Source organism: Manacus candei, unplaced genomic scaffold, assembly GCF_025592945.1.
Source record: "Manacus candei isolate 608988 ecotype Guabito, Panama unplaced genomic scaffold, ASM2559294v1 h1tg000018l, whole genome shotgun sequence".
Lineage (NCBI taxonomy): Eukaryota > Metazoa > Chordata > Aves > Passeriformes > Pipridae > Manacus > Manacus candei.
This window is the reverse complement of record NW_026138066.1, coordinates 20,783,230-20,793,839: the sequence shown is the minus strand read 5'-3', so window position 1 is coordinate 20,793,839 and position 10,610 is coordinate 20,783,230. Positions and strand designations below refer to the sequence as shown.

Below are 10,610 nucleotides of genomic sequence, written 5' to 3'. Positions count from 1 at the left end.
TTAATCCCTTCAGTAGGCTTGCAGAGGATGGGATCAGCAGAAAGAGAAAAGCATTGAAGAAGATATCTGGAAGAAGGAAGATGAGGTTGTCAGAGCTTGGGTGACAAGCACGTGTGAACGTGAGACTAAGGTGAAACACTTTTATCTTTTGTTGTTGAGCTAAAAATTGAGGGGGGAAAAAAGAAGGAATTAAACTGACCTTCTTGGATCCAATTAGCTGTACAGACACATTGCTGCTTTGGTGAGACTGATGTCCACTGGCAGGGTTAGACATGGTGGGATCACAGGTGCCAGTACCTGCCTGGTTGGCTGTTTCCTGCCGGGGCAGAACGCCGTGCTGCTGCCCACAGCTGCCAAAAACTCTTCAGATGTCTGAGGCCAAAAAGAAACCTGCCAGTCTGAGTTGCCAGACCTACTTGAGCCCTTAGATTCAGGCTCCTACCAGGGGTTGGAGGAAGGAGGAAGAGTGAACTGCAGTTCTTTTGGGGTCTGGGCTGGTAAGATGATTGTAGTGGTTCTGAGAATCCTCTGTCAATTGTCACCAGCCCTATACAGCCTTCTGAGGTTCCTAAGTGTTAACCTCAGTTCCTAGGATGAACTAACCTTCTTCTTCCTTTGAACTTAGCTTACTAAATTAGTTTTGACATAGAACATTTGAAGTACAAACGGTCTATAAAATGTTAGTGAATAATGGTCTCTTTCCCCTGGCATAAGAGTAACAAACCCAGGCAAAACAACCAAATACTGTGCAGCTGTACCTAAACTGAATAACATGAGCTCTTACAACAACCTTCAGTGCAGAAATGAAATAAATATTCCCTAAGAGTTTATTGATGATTCCCATTATGACGCAGTGCACATGGTTCAATGAATTCAATAAGGTTTTATATAAAAAAAAATTGAACCTATAATTCTGCCATAATTGCCAACAATTAATATTACTTCTGTAGAAGGAAAGTCTCCACAGTTTGATTCCTGATAATTCAGTCTCAGAAATCAGTAATTTGCCTTTATTGCACTGGTGCCCCTTGATTAAAAACAGAGAACACAACAACTTAGAGTGATTTCTAATTGAATTATGTGATTTTAAAAAAAGCTATTTTATATTAATGATTTCTTATGATGGGAGGAAGAAAGATATCACTCTCTAGCCTTTCAGAAAATGCAGTATACAGATAACAAATCTCTTAATCATATTTTTCTTTCTACAAAACTTCACCTATGAAGTGTTTTGAGAATTAATATGTAATCTTTTCATCTGAATAATACCATACTGGAAGTCTGGTTTATGTAGTCCTACCATAACGTGCCTATGAGTCCTCAGAAAATATTAGAAGATCCCTAATGCTTTTCAAACATGGGGCCAAATTATTAATGTTTTTGCTTCAAATTATAAATTAGTGCTTTTTCTTCATTAAAGACTGTAGAGTTCAGATTGTATTAAAGCAATAAAGAAATCAAAAAGTTCATCAAAAGAGAACCTCCCTAAACTCTTTCTGTCTTTATAGGAGAGAATGATATTAGAGTTACAACTAGCGTTTTACCCTTTTTCATTTTGATGTGCATCATGCAAGGTTTCTTACAATGAAAGATATTTCTATGTAAACTTTTTTTTTTAGTTTAAAGTAGAACTTGTATGCTAGAACTCTCTTGATAGTCTATAATACAACACTTTTTCTCCTCTTAGTTTATTTTCCAGTGAATACGTGTGTTAACTTGAAAAAAAAATGACATGAAAAATTATAAGACAAAGAAAACATAATAATGATCCCCTAAAATAGATAAGTCCATGTGAGTTTTGCATTAGAAAGATTCTAAGAATGTGTGCATATTTTTGCCACTGACTCTCTGTAGGTGACAGGAAGAGCAGAAGTTCAGAAACATCCCTCTCAGTGCCAGAGCTGCCATCAGTCTGATGAATAAATGAATAACATCAGGTTGGATGTGGATCTTTACTGAGGCTCAAGAGTGCTGCATGGCATACTCTGGGGTCCTGGTGATCATTCAGAGCTGGCTGGAGCATGCTGGACATCCATTCTGTTCCTCTTCTTTCTCTCAGAGTAAGGGTGTTGAGAAGTAGCTGATATTCATCTGGATTTTATTGTCATATGGGCAAGATATTAAATGTTTGGTTTTTTTTTTTTTTGAAGCACTACCAGGACCAATTATTTATATATAGCTGGTGAAGAGATAAAAATGAGCTACAGATTGACTTTGATAAGAGAAAATTAATTATTCTCATGGTATAGGATGTATCCCAGTACCATAATGCAGGAAAATAGCCCCAAGCAATGAGTCCTGGAAACTGCAGTTTCATTCAGTCAGCCCAATGCTGCCATCTCCAAACCAGCAACTTAAGGAGGCTGTGTAAGAAAACCACTTTGTCACACTGTCCAATTTAGTGAGTAGCATCAGAGGGGCTGGGGAACAATCTTGTGCTGACTTTACCCTGCCACCACTGCTACTCATAGGTCAGATACTTCTATTATATATTATAAAATCATAAAAGCAGGGTTGAATTCTGACCTGCATTGTGTATGTCAGAAGATTCTTTCGTCTGAAATGTGTGTTTTAAAAATCCAATTCAATATAGGTTTTTTTTCCATGGGAAAATAGTAATATAAAGCAGGAGTGATTTATGGATGGTCAGGGGAGAGAGAAGAAAATGGACCATGAAAAAAGGAGAAATAATGAAACTAGAATCATTCCTGCTATTATGGGTTCAGCATTTTTGCCTGTTATGTGGTGTTGATAATGAATTGAAAGAACAGTTGTTTATTGAAAATCTGGGAATAAAAAGAGAGGTTTGGCTGTTGTTTTGCATGGAAAAATGCTGCAATGTGTAAAAAGAGCTATATAAGTTACTAAATAAATGGTTGTCTAAGAATTGTCATTACTCCATCTGATAGGAGCTTCATTTTTCATATTTATTACCTTTCAGGATAATGGAAGATGACAAATGAGTTTGTGAAATTGGGAAATAAGCTATGTTTTTCATCAGGTATTTATTAAAATATGCATTTCTGGACTTAGTAAAAATGTCAACATAAAAATGTTGCTCATCTAATATTGACATGTGCTGAATAAGGTCATCTGAGCAATCCTATCTCTATACATTATCAGTATTTTTAGAATTCTTTTATGGAATTCATCCTGGCAGGTAGTTGATCCCAGGAGAGACATCAGAATCTTAAATGGGCAGAAAAATAAAAGAACGCTGATCACATGAATATTTATGAGAATTATGATTAGAGAGAGCTTTTAGCTACAAAAATTACATCTTGATTCAAATTTACTAAAAATTTATAGATGTTTCTTAAAGTATCCCTGAATTAACACTTAATAGGCCAATTCACTGCTGTGAAGTTGAAAGTCTTGCAGCTACTTTTTCCCCTCCTTTTTTAGTAGACTTTGGGTTCAAGGGATATTAAACCCACTCGTGATCTGTATGAGCAGTCTGTGTCCATATGAACAGTGAGTGATCAGAGATCCAAGTTGTCAAATATCCAAATCATCCTCTCTAACTTGGAAAAATGGACCTCTGAGTACTGCATAAGCCTTACAAGGCTTAGTTTGGGTTATCCCAAAGATTAGATTCCACCCCCCCCAGAAATTTTGAAAATGTGTATTTCCATCTGTTATATCCCATGAGGCAATATTTGGCTTATGTGCATTGCCTGTGGTACTGTTTTTTTTAATGTTTCTCAGGTCAGCAAAGGCACCATTCACTTTTTGTATTTATATTCCTGCTCTGATATTTCCTCTCTTCAGAATTCCTAATCCCTTCAGTTCCTTTCCCCCTTTTCTTTGAGGAAAAAAGTCTGGCGGTTGAGATTGCAAAAGCTGCAGACACACGGTGAGAACATCTGGGAATCCTGACAGTAAAGTGTTGAGTCCAGCAGCCAAGTACTTGTCTGAGACCTTTGCTTTGCAACTGCTGGGTTATCTCTGTCCTTGGAGACCAATATCAAGTGAGTGTCTTTTTAAGGGGATCGGTGGAAGAATCATCATGGAAACATTTGCTCATCCTTTCAGCCACTTTATCAAGTTCAGTGAAGGGGTGGAAGAGGTTCAGGCTCACAGGAGGCTTCCTGGTTTGTGTTATGCCCAGCTGGGATTCTGTCCCCATGCCTGATGCAGTGGTGGCACCAAGCTCATTGATCCTCAGCTCTTCTTCATTTTCCCACACACCTTAGGGGGTAGTTCTTATGTTGGCATAACCTCTCACCAGAACTAAACCCAATTAAATTCTTCACCCTGAACTCTGATGTTTTTAGTTTCTATTTGTATCTTTCTGTATCTTTACCCGAGCTTTAAAATTATTTTCAATCAGAATCATTGCTTACCATAAAAAAAATTGCCATTGCTCTAGTTTATCTCGGAAATCAGACTAAGCTTTCTGCCTTACAAACTCAGCAGACTCTGGGGGCCTTAAGGCTTTCCTGAATTGTTTGTTTTAACACATCATATGACTATAGAGAAAAAGCACAAGGCAAGGAAGACATTTTGCTGCTTGTCTTCTACCATGCAACACTGCCATCAGCGTGAAGTATTTGAATGAGATGACTTTATAGACAAAGAACAGCTGGTAATAACTAGAGGGAGACAGGAAAACATTTGCAGTAGTTTGATCCTGGGAAGGTGTTCCCTTAGGTTAATTTATTTATTTTCTGACTTTTTGCAGGTCTTTTTACACTACCTTTCCATCAGGTAATATGGTTGTTATGGAGTGAATCAGGGATAATCACAGCACTTGATTAAAAGCAACAAATTCAACAATGATTATTTTGGAGGTAAAGAAGTAAAATTGAAAAGTCTACGGGGGAAGCAGACCGAGAGTGCTGTAGAGATACCAGCAGGGGAGAATGCAGGTCAGACCACAGAAATGGCAGGTGAGCAGTCATCCAGGTTTCATGAAGGTCTCCTCACTGTACTATGATCTGACTTGTGTTAGGCACTTTTTAATGCTTGCACTGCCCTGGGGCTCCCTGAAGCCCCCAGCCCCCAGGGCACTGCCAGCCTAAGCTGCACCCTGCCAATCTGTGCTGCTACAATTACCTCAAAAGATAGATTTCTAAAATTTTTTAACCTTAAATTAACCTCAAGGAAGTATTCATAATTCCCCATATCTCTGAATATTCCGTCTTATTGCACCATACACTGAAATACAGTACCTGGAGACACTTGGTGCCTTCCAGTGTGGTAATGCCTCTGTTCTTCATTCCTCAGGTCTAAAGATCCAGAACCTTTAAAAGTCCCCAGAATGCTCCTTTCAAGGTTAAGAATCCATGGTAAGTAAAAGTACTTTTAAAACCAGGTTTTTATGATGCAATTAGACATTCTTTTTAATGGTTTCCAGAAAAAGAGATGAAAGGAAAGGTACAAGGAGTAAATTAAACTTTGGCTGTTTAATGTTGATAATAATAGATAAGTATAATTATGCTAAACACTATACCTATTCTGAGAGATACATCTGGAGTACTGTAAGTACTGCTAAGTAGAGTGAAGATATAAAGGAAAAACTAAATAAGAGGATAACAAAACTCTGAATATTCACATCATGCTATTAGCATGAATGTCTAAATGACAAGATATTTTAGAGGTAAAGAAAATAATACAGATTTCTTAACATATTTCATACAAATACCGATAGTCTCAGAGTAATTACTGAGTGCAAATGGCAAAATTCCATGAATTATATTTCATGCAATGAAATGGAGCACCCACCTGCACTAGGAAATAATTATTTCATAAGTACTGGTAAAGATTCAGTATGGGTTTTTTTTTTTCCCCTGTCACAGCACACAGATGTGCTCATTTTCAGAAATCTGTCAGCCACTTATTGATTTGGACTTTAAAAATACAAAAAATTTCCATCAAAACTTCCTAAAATCTGTCCTGATTTAAATTAATTCCTCTAATACCTGCAACTGGACTCACACTCTGCTATTTCATAGAATCTGCCCAGCCTGTACTCGTGCTTGGGATTGCCCCAACCCAGGGGTAGGACCTTGCACTTGGCCTTACTGATCTTCATGAGGTTTGCACAAGCCCACCTCTCATGTCTGTCCCTCTGGATGCCATCCCTTCCCTCCAGTCTCTCCAGTCACCCTCACCACACAGCCTGGTGTTGTGAGCAAACTTGCTGAGGGTGCACTTGATCCCGCTGTCTATGTCACTGACAAAGTTGTTAAACACCTGAAACAGTTAAACAAACATCTCAAACATTTTAAGATCTAACATTTTAACATGTTTAGTGGTGCTGGTCCCAATACCAGTCTCTGAGTAGCGTCACTCATCACTGCTTGTGACTTGTACATTGAGCCATTGAACACAACCTGTTGGAGGACAACCCTCCACCCAATTTCTTACCTACTCAGAGGTCCATCCATCAAATCCATGTCTCTCCAGTTTAGAGACAAGAATGTCATGAGGGACAGTGGCAAATGCTTTGCACAAACCCAGGCAGATGAAAAGTCCAAGTAGATTTCTTGGCCCTCTGAAAAGAAACGGGGATTCTTCATGCCTCTTTATAAATACCTGATATGAGTTTCCCAGATTATCCAGAGGGCTGAGACCCAGGTGCATCACAGAAGAGATGCAGCTTTTGGACTTCTAGGGAAAAAACTGGCTACCCTGTCCCTCTTTTAGGTATCAGTAAAGCTCCTGCTCAGACATGCTCGCTTGTAAGTGTGGCTGTATGTAGGTTATCACCAGGGCTGGTACAAACTGACCCATTGTGCAGCCCTGCCAGAAGTCTGTGACTGCTCATGGAATATTTTGTTGGATTAATGTATTTTGAGATTTTTTTGTTTGCTCTTGGAAGAACTGCTTAGCTGTGTCTTATAGACTGTTCTTAACAGTGCACTTGACCCTTATGTCTGCAAGCAGACAACCAAAATGCCTTGCTGAAGTCTCTTTCTAGTTTCTTGTTTAAGTTCTTAATAATTCCGATGTCTTTTATTTTTTTTTTCCAGGCTTCACACTAAAAGGTTCTCCAGCTGAGTTATGCCCCTTAGTCATGGAATTCACACCCCACCCCCTCCACTGACACAAACTTTGGAGAGCAGCTCTATGGAGGATAACCTAAGTGCTGCCTCCAGAGCTAAAGTGAGCTGTCCTTGCTTGTTATTGTAATGTTGATATACATATCTTCCTTTCCTCATCTGTTATATCCTAATGTCATTAGGATGAGCCTGCAGCAATTTTAAAAGCTGGCTGCACAGCCTCTTTGACGTCATTACAGAAAGGTCTCGACTGCAGACCCTGCATATACTGTCTGTGATATAGTGTATAAAAATCCATGTCAGTCCTGGCTCTCAGGGAGCACTGGAAATGATTCAACTGTCTGGAATGGGCAGATGGCTGCTATCAAAGTTTTATTATCACCATCATTATTATTACAGTGGTTTGTGACACATATTGAACTTTCAGACTGGTGTTAAAGCTTAAATATTTGAGCAACACTTTCGGAAATTCAAATCCTTTCCAATTCGACTCCAAAAAGCGGGAGTACGTTTTTAAAGCTAATTAGACAGATTGCTTGGTTCCACTTCCAACTTTCAGAATAATTATCTCAAAATTCTTGTTCTCATGTAAACACAACTGTTAACTATTTTTAATTGCTTTGATTTATTGCAGAACTTAAATTCAGTACATATTGAACGTTCAGCAGGGTGGAAAGAAAATCTGAGTTAGTTAAGGGTGCATATGGGTTGGATTGTCTACCAAGTCTTTTTCTCTTTGGAAATGCTTGTAGTCAACACAGGCTGCTAGATACTGCCTGCTGCAGGCATCCTCTATAACCAAACATATTAAGGGATATAGGATTAATTGGTACACATTTCTTTAAAAAAACTGAATTTGCAACACGTGTAGGTTTGCTTAGCAATTGCAAGAGTAACATCTTGTTTTTATCTTGTAGCTAATGCCTGCATTCTGTTGGGCATTTGGGCATTTCACCTCTCATGATTCTCTTGTGATACATCAGCAGATGGCTGAGGATTTTTCTGGGTCATGACGGTGGCCCAGTCTGAGCTATGTTTCCTGTCACTGAATTGCACTTGTCCTTAGTTTTGTCTCCACTGCTGTCCTGCAGCTCACTAGTGTGAGGTATACATAAACCACTACTGCTTGTGCCATTGCCTTTTTATGGGTTTATTTGGTCAATGACCTGAATGCTGCAGTGTTGGCTCTTGTATTCATTGGGTCAAGCTTTCTGTTTGACTTGGTGTGCTCTTCCCTCTGTCTGCAGCTGGCCTGACAGCAGAGGTCCTCTCAGCTGAGGTATAATTCACTGGCATATTAATTTCCATTTTCAAAAGGGCATATTGGCCAGAATTTCTAGGCAGACATCTTCTCCTGTTTGTTTTTCCTTCACCATCTTTCCCCCACACCCAGTGATGTCTCGGGCAAGGTATCTAGTAGGCAAGCTTTTATTTATTAACTAAGAGACGTTACCTTCTCTTTGTAATGTCATCTTCTCCAGCACCTTCATGACACCCTGGAGTCCCTTTCAGTGTCAGAATCCCCTGTTATGCTCCTGAAATTGCTTTTGTTGCCTACACTGGGTCTGGGAACAGAGCAGCCAAGCAGAAAGGGACCTGGAGTTTGGATTGACAGGAGGCTGAACATGAGCCAGCAGTGTACCCAGGTGGCCAAGAAGGCCAATGGCATCCTGGCCTGGATCAGGAACGGTGTGGCCAACAGGTTCAGGGAAGTGATTCTGCCCCTGTACTCAGCACTGGTGAGGCCACATCTCAAGTGCTGTGTCCAGTTCTGGGCCCCTGAGTTCAGGAGGGATATTGAGGTGCTGGAGCAGGTCCAGAGAAAAGCAACAAGGCTGGTGAAGAGACTTGAGCACAAATCCTATGAGGAGAGGCTGAGGGAGCTGGGGCTGTTCAGCCTGGAGAGGAGGAGGCTCAGGGGAGACCTCATCACTCTCTACAACTCCTTGAAAGGAGGTTGTAGCCAGGTGGGGGTTGGTCTCTTCTCCCAGGCAGCTATCAGTAAGACAAGAGGGCATGGTCTTAAGCTGTGCCAGGGGAGGTTTAGGTTGGATATTAGGAAGAAAAGGCAGTGTTGGATCAAGGGTTGGACTTGATGATCTCAGAGGTCCCTTCCAACTGATTCTATGATTCTATGATTCTATGATATGCTCTTTCACAGAGACAAAGGGAAATATAGCCACTTTTCGTTCCTCCTGTTTCTAAGTGTGGTTCTATTCTCTCTTCTGTAACAGAGTTTTGTATCCAGGTAAGTATAACAGTAATTGTACGCATAATTTCACTGCCCTTCCTCTATGCTACAGTTGTGGAAAAGTCCACTGCAAATAAAAAACTGGTCTGAAGTGGGGGAGAAGGGGAGAGGCAGGCAGCTGTATTACCTGATTGACTAGAGCTGCTGTACTCTGAATTCAACACATTCACTTACAAACTACACTGAACAAAGCCTTTCCTGGGCATTGATTTCTGCCAGCGGCAGGAGCTGCAGTCTGTAATGGATCCAGAGGTCAGCTCCCAGTGACGCAGTTTCAAGGAACATGAACAGAGCCAGTCTGAGCTCCAAAAAAATCAATCACAGGGAAATGGCCTCCAGTTTGTAGCCATCAGAAACAGTGGCAGCAGTGGGGCATTACGGGCCATTACCCCACTGCTTGTCAGCTCAGTGTCTTCTCCAGAAGAGCAGGGTCAATCCCTCTGCAGAAGTTTGGACCGTGTCACCTGTAACCAGGCACAGCTGAGCTTCTAGGAAGTTTGTGTAAGGAAGGACTAGTGATTGTCACAAATGTTTGTTTTTCCTCTTTTTCTCTTCATACTTGATTTTTGGCAAAATTGGGCGTGTGAGTCTCAGTGGTGCCAGAGCTCACCTCCTTCTGCTGTTGAGGGAAACTCACTGTGCCTCAGCTCTTTTCTTCCCCTTTGCTGCCTACAAGGCATGGCTCTGTAGTGAAGGTCACGGGCATCACAAATCTCAAACTGGGAAGGAAAGGGAAGTGTGTGCTGCTTGCTATTCCAGACATGACCGCTCTCAGAGGATCACTAATTGTCTCTTATCGCACTACGTTTAAGTGGAATGGAATCTCCTGAGAGATTTAAAATAACCTAATCACCAAGTGAAGGCAGTTTAGGGAGCCTCTGTCTGCGCTGTTTTCAGTTAATTTCCCTGGCAACCTGGAGCTGTCTGCCTAGGAAGCTGTGTCTGTATTGCCTGAAGTTTTTCTCAAACTCTACTCCCACCTGATAGCAGGCAAAAAATACATTTTGTTGGCATCTTTTGTATACATTCTCTTGTCTTTCCCCACTAATTAACATGACAGATAGTGGCATAGGGAGATGGAGTGAACCGTGTAGACTAATTTATACAGTGCTTAGGGTTCGATGTATGATTTAGATATGTATCCTCTCTTCTACCCCCTCACCTAAGATATTCAGCCTGACTTACTCACATCTGTACTTCTATGGTTGTGCAAGCAAAAGTTACTTGTCAGATGTGTATCTGACCTTGTTTTCAGAGGAAAATAAGGCTGCAAGGAGTGCTGAAAAAAACACCAATTAATGATCAGATGAAGCAGCATAAGAAGAATTGACTTAAAAGGATAAATGAATTTA

General features: G+C 40.5%; 1 long non-coding RNA gene across 3 annotated transcripts; it reads left to right on the top strand.

The window, feature by feature from the left end:
- Positions 1–16: 16 nt before the first annotated feature.
- Positions 17–8,647, top strand: LOC127469769 (uncharacterized). 3 transcript variants are annotated; one of them, XR_007904055.1, is made up of 6 exons: positions 17–130; positions 2,942–3,001; positions 3,813–3,971; positions 4,685–4,892; positions 5,230–5,291; positions 6,978–8,647. It is a non-coding gene; the product is annotated as an uncharacterized LOC127469769 (long non-coding RNA). The 3 variants fall into 3 exon arrangements; XR_007904056.1 differs by lacking the exon at positions 17–130 and having other exon boundaries at positions 2,959–3,001; positions 3,821–3,971; XR_007904054.1 differs by lacking the exons at positions 17–130; positions 2,942–3,001 and having other exon boundaries at positions 3,010–3,971.
- Positions 8,648–10,610: the final 1,963 nt, after the last annotated feature.